The sequence below is a fragment of the Brienomyrus brachyistius genome, chromosome 13 (assembly GCF_023856365.1).
Source record: "Brienomyrus brachyistius isolate T26 chromosome 13, BBRACH_0.4, whole genome shotgun sequence".
Lineage (NCBI taxonomy): Eukaryota > Metazoa > Chordata > Actinopteri > Osteoglossiformes > Mormyridae > Brienomyrus > Brienomyrus brachyistius.
In genome coordinates this window covers 9,663,123-9,669,122 of record NC_064545.1, presented here as the reverse complement: position 1 = coordinate 9,669,122, position 6,000 = coordinate 9,663,123, and positions in this window count along the sequence as shown.

Here is a 6,000-nt window from a genome sequence, read left to right as displayed (position 1 = left end):
ACTCTATCCCCCTGCAACAGCATGAATTGTCTGTGCGAAGGTCATTTTGCTGTCATACAGCAACAACCAGGGTTGTCATAACTTCCAAAGTTATTACTTATAGAATAATTCTGTGCTGGCTTTGCATTGCACTGAGTTCTATGAATGCCCTGAGGCACAATAAGTCTGTATAAAAGCCTGGATAAGGCAACGAGCGCACTGAGTCTCCACACTGTGCTTTGTGTTAATAACAACAGCACAATTTATTAGACCTGTCTACGCATCTCACAGCACTGCATCTCCAGGGCTGCGCTAAGCCTCTGTTTTAGCATTCTCAGGATTATGATTAGGCTCTGAATAAGAGGATTTGGAACATCCAGGACAGCAACATTTTGGACTCCTTTGGCTAATAGCAGAATTCTGGCTGTAGTAGGTATCACACATAGGTGTGAATATTTTAGGGAAGCAGAACTCCGTTCATCGCGTGTACATTATTTCTATTATTAGTCCCAGATATTGGTTTTAGGACTACTTTGTCTGTTTATAAGAGACACATTATTCCATGTCTACCTTATACATTCGTTTTGTGTTGTTCAAGTTCATTTTTTTCTCTGCAGAATTGTCGAGCTTAGGTAAAGAAAGCTGTCTTTATAGTTAGGGCTTGACATAACTGGTGCGCAAGTACGCATTCACCTTTAAAAGCGATACGTGTGGCAATCGATTAATGTAACAGTGCAAATACGTACGTATTTTATGTACATTTGCGCCAATATGACAAGAAATTACCGTGCATTTTAACCTCTATACCGCAAATGAAGTACGAATTGGCATATAAAGGTTAAAATGCACGATATGTACGTACGTATTCACATTCGATTCACAATCGATTGCCGCACGTATCGCTTTTATAAGTAATGTGTACTTGCGTACCAGTCATGTCAATACGGTTTATACTGACAGTAACTAATTGGGGGCTTTGTTTCACAAAACTAACCATGACATTTCAGGTCTACTGTAACCTTGTTTTACTTTTTTCCCCTGCCCAGCACCCCTAACTCCAGTGCAGATGGCATAAAGTGGTTGGAGGAATGGAGGAGGGGAATCAACTGATCTATTTAGTGGTCAATATCTATTCAGTGTCAGAAAAATTGTCTCAGTGGAGCAGTGTACAGCGACCATTGACAATAACATTCATTGCAGGCTATTGGTCTGTCTGTCGGTATGTCTCCATGTTTTGAACTTATATTGAACATTTACACATTATTCAGTATACATTGAATAAGACCTGGGGAATTAATGACATCCAGGTCCGATATTTCCTGGTCTGAAACCCTGAACCTTTCATGAAAAGAATACGGTATTCAAACATTACTTTGAAAGGGACCAAGCAGGCCATTGGACACTTGCAGTAGATATACTCTCATACTGATGATATTGATGGTTACTGAGATGTCCTCTGTCTTCCTAACACAACATATATAGATATAGCTACTAGATATACTGCTGGAGTAGCAATAGAAGTATTATCATTTAGCTTGCATTTCTTGATTATTACTATTAATGCTATGAAATATTATAATGAATCAAATTAAAATAATTTTAGTGACCTTAGCAAACATGTGACTTGTCTGGTTTAAGGAAACAGGACCATTTGAGTTCCAGTGGCAACAACCTTTTACAAATGACCAGAAACTGAGGCATTTTCAGAATTCATGTATCTTGCTTGAGTAACAGAGCTTTGCTGCTTTAAATTTCAAGCACTGTGGTTAAACTGGTAAAACATAGTAGGTTTACTTAATTGTGTGCCTGCGCTGTGTTTGGGTGATTCTATTCTCATGGACCACTCATCCAGACCAAAGCAATGAACTGTGCCATGGGCATTGCATCATGGGAAATTACGGGCGGTATAGAGAGGATAAGAATAGATGCAAGCCTGCAGCCAAATGGAATGCAACCAAAATAACGTTCCATATTTGGAATGAACATAATATACGAGCGTATTATGTTAGGCTACCATATATCTGGGGGACTGCCTTTAAGCTTCTAAATTTGTGTATGTACCATGGAGACATGGACAAATATCCTGTAGGAGATCTGGGTAGATTCCCCAATCAGATCCAGCTGTATTAGTCAGAAAAAGATTCTTCGTGGAAAGCTTTCTGTTGTCCTGAAAAGAAACAAATATCGGATTAAGTTATAGAATGCCTCACAATGCTCCTGTTGAATATTTGGAGATGAGGCTCTAACGAGTTTTCTGTTGTTGGGCTGAAGACCAAGTGAGCTGATATAGACATGGAGCAGTGGATGTGGCGTGGACACCCCCCTGTGGCCTGTGGGTTTCCCTTTGTCATCCTATGCCTGGAGCTCCGGATAGGCAGGGACAGCAAAGGGAAGCTCAGCTGCCACCACTGACCTCATAGCGACACCACAGCTATTAGCTGAGTTTAGCCAATCACGGCTTTACTTGTCAACATAAGCCAAAATGGGCAGGGCTGATGTAGCTCCTATTCTCATGCCCTGCTTCATCCAGCTCACAGAGAATGTACATGAACATACGTGTTTTTGATCTGCATATCACCATCCACTGTGCACATGTGTATAAGTGTGTGACTGTCTTATCAATGTTTTCCGTTATTAGTCTGTCGCCGTTGTTTAAAAACTGCTGCACAAGATGCTGTTTTAAATGTTTAAAAAGCGATGTCTCTGTAAAATATTATTTAACCTCGTCTGCAGAAGATAAATACAATGTAGCTAATAAACATCATTACAATGAAATTTGTCCTATTTTCATTTATCGTTTGGCACTTTATTCATTTTGATTAGTTTAATTTATCTCTTGCTTCCCACAGTCGTTTAATTGATCAAGAGATTCATTCCTATTGCCAGGCATTTCAGTGAGAACAAAATGCACAGTTGTTGTCCTTAGTATTATTTTATAATGAGAATACATTAGCATCCATTAGGAAATGCTGCAGAGCTTAAAGGCTAAAAAGAAAACTGACACAGGTTCTATTGGTAGTGAATTTAAAGACACTAACTCCATGCAAGTGTGGCATGGTGATGCAGTGATTCCCACTATTGTCTCACATCACTGGGACCAGGGTTTGGTGTGTCCATCCTGTGGTCTGTGTAGATTCCAATGCCCCTCTGTGCTGTAAAAATGGTGCCATCCTTTAGATGAGATGTAAAACCAAGGTCTGGACTCTCTGAGGTCATAAAGGGTCCCTGGGCGTCTTTTGAAAGAGTAGGCGTGGTAGCCCAATATTTTGGTTAAAATTGCCCACTGTGGCCTATCAGATCTGGCCTCATAATCATACCCTATATCTTATTGGTGAATTCTCTCCTGTCCCTTCACTGCCTTAGCTAGAGTGTGGTGAGCGTAGTGTTGCAAAATGGCTGCTGTCGCCCAGGTGGGGGCTACACAAAGGGTGTTTTTGAAGTGGCTCCCCATTGGTTCTGTAAAGTGCTTTTGGTGTTTGAAAAAGTGCTGTATAAATGTAACTTTCATTCATTCATTCATTCATATCTGGAGTTTTCTCTGGGCTCACTGGTTTGCTAAATATGCTAAGATGAACTGGAGTTGCCAAATTGCCCATAGGTGTGGATGGTGCCCCATCCTGAGTTATTCCCTGCCTTGCACCCATAGCATTCAGACCTCTGCAACCCTGCACAGGACAAGCAGGTACAGAAGATGGATAATTCCACATTGTGCTTTAGTACATCCATCCATTTTCCAAACCGCTTATCCTTCTGGGTCACGGGGGGTCCGGAGCCTATCCCGGAAGCAATGGGCACAAGGCAGGGAACAACCCAGGATGGGGGACCAGCCCATCGCAGGGCACACTCACACACCATTCACTCTCACATGCACTCCTATGGGCAATTTTAGCAACTCCAATTAGCCTCAGCATGTTTTTGGACTGTGGGGGGAAACCGGAGTACCCGGAGGAAACCCCACGATGACATGGGGAGAACATGCAAACTCCGCACACATGTGACCCAGGCGGAGACTCGAACCCGGGACCCAGAGGTGTGAGGCAACAGTGCTATAATTCAAGAAAATATCTAAGACAGTGTTTTCCAACCTGGTTCTCAGGGCCCCCATACAGTCCCTATCAGCTCCCAGCCATACAATACACATTTTTTTCTCCCTCCCAGCTTCTTACAAGGGAGCTAGAAAGGAGTAAAACCATGGACTGTCTGACAGTCTCCAAGGACCTGGTTAGAAACATACATATGTATGCATAACATGAGAACATGTGTGTACAAGTATGTGGGAATATGAGTTTGAGAATGTATGTGTTGTGATCGCCGGTGAAGCGGGTGAGGCACGGGCAGGCGAGCGAGCAGGAAGCAGGCAAGGCAGGCAAAGTACGGGGGAAAACTGGGGATTTATTTAGGAAACAGAGCGGGTAGGGCAGGACGGAACACTAGCATTGACAAACATCAATGACGGACAAAGAACTAAGACAAGACACAGACTGAAATAGACAGGACTGAGCAAAAATAATCAGACGCAGCTGGGCTAGATCGGGGAAGCACACGTGGATAATCAGGGGGCGTGTCAGGGGGCGTGTCAGGGGGCGTGGCACACATGAGGAGCGGACGAACCGGGCATGACAGTATGTATGTGGGTGTGTCAATTTCTTTGTATATGAGTGTCAAAATTTCTATAGATGTACATCAGTAGCTATGTATATGAGTGTTAGAATGCATGTATGTGTGTGTTAGTGTCTATGTATATGAGTGTTAGAATGTATGCATGTATGTACAGAGGTATGTATGTGCGCACATAAGCATGGCATGAGAACCAAACCAGTTGAGTATAAAGAGTCGCAGTCACAGTCACTCAACTGGTTGGTCAAAGCAATATTTTTGTCTGGATTTGTACTTTCTGAACCCAAACTTTCCACCTCTGGGTGTTACAAGCAGTGAATTAAGTAATTATGTGAGCATGAGTCAGGATTGAACAAAATGGCTGGTAACAACACTTAATATTACCGCTCACAATGGGTGGTATCTGATTTCTAACGCAGATGTAACAGTTATAAGCCTTATGAGAACATAAACTCCTGAATAATAACCGAATACACCAATCATAAGAAGATTATAATTTTCTCCACTTAATGCGATCAGATGGGACATTAAGATCGAAATAGTGATGCTTTATTGAAAGGTGTTTCTATTGGGCTGCTATTTTATGTCTTCCATGACTTCCATATCAGAGGGTACAGGATAATCTGGATAGAGTGCCAGCCAATCACAGGGCACACTCACACAAATTCAAATACTAAGGACAATCCAGAGATGCCAGTTCACCTTTCTGTACAATTTTTGCTGTGTGAAGAGAAACCCGGAACAAATATGAGGAGGACATGCATGCTCCACATACCAAGAACCATAGTAGAAACTGGACCCCCCATCCCGGACACCTACAGCACACAGTTCCTCTCTGCTGTCCGGTCACATTACAATACATTTTTAATACATGTAAGAGATACAGGCTCCAGCCTGTCTATCAGTCTTTGACACTTCCTTAGGAACTCAACCCAACCCAAGATGGCTACTCTGGCTTTGGACTTGATCTTGAATGAGATCAACATCCAATGCTTTCTCACCATCCCACATCTTGAGGGACTGCACAGCGCTGTGAGCTCAATACTGTCATTTGTTTCAAAACAAACCAGGCCATACAGAACATTCTCCAACTATTAGAACTAAAGCAGGACAACCACAATGTAAGTACGCTTCAATGGCCAATAAAGGATCGTCCCAGTGCAAACGCCTAGCTTTCACTAAAAGTATACGAAGAAAAAAAACAATGAACAACTTTTAGTTTTAAAAAGTGACAGAGCTAAAGGGGAATAAGAGGAAGGGTGGATTTTAACCTTTTTCTTAATTTTACATGTGAATGACTTTTGAATTAACGGCACTGGCAGAACTATAGGCAGTGAGGCGATGCAGCAGCACTGGGGGGGCCACTGAAATGGGGGGGGGGGGGGGGCATAAAGGGCCAGTGGG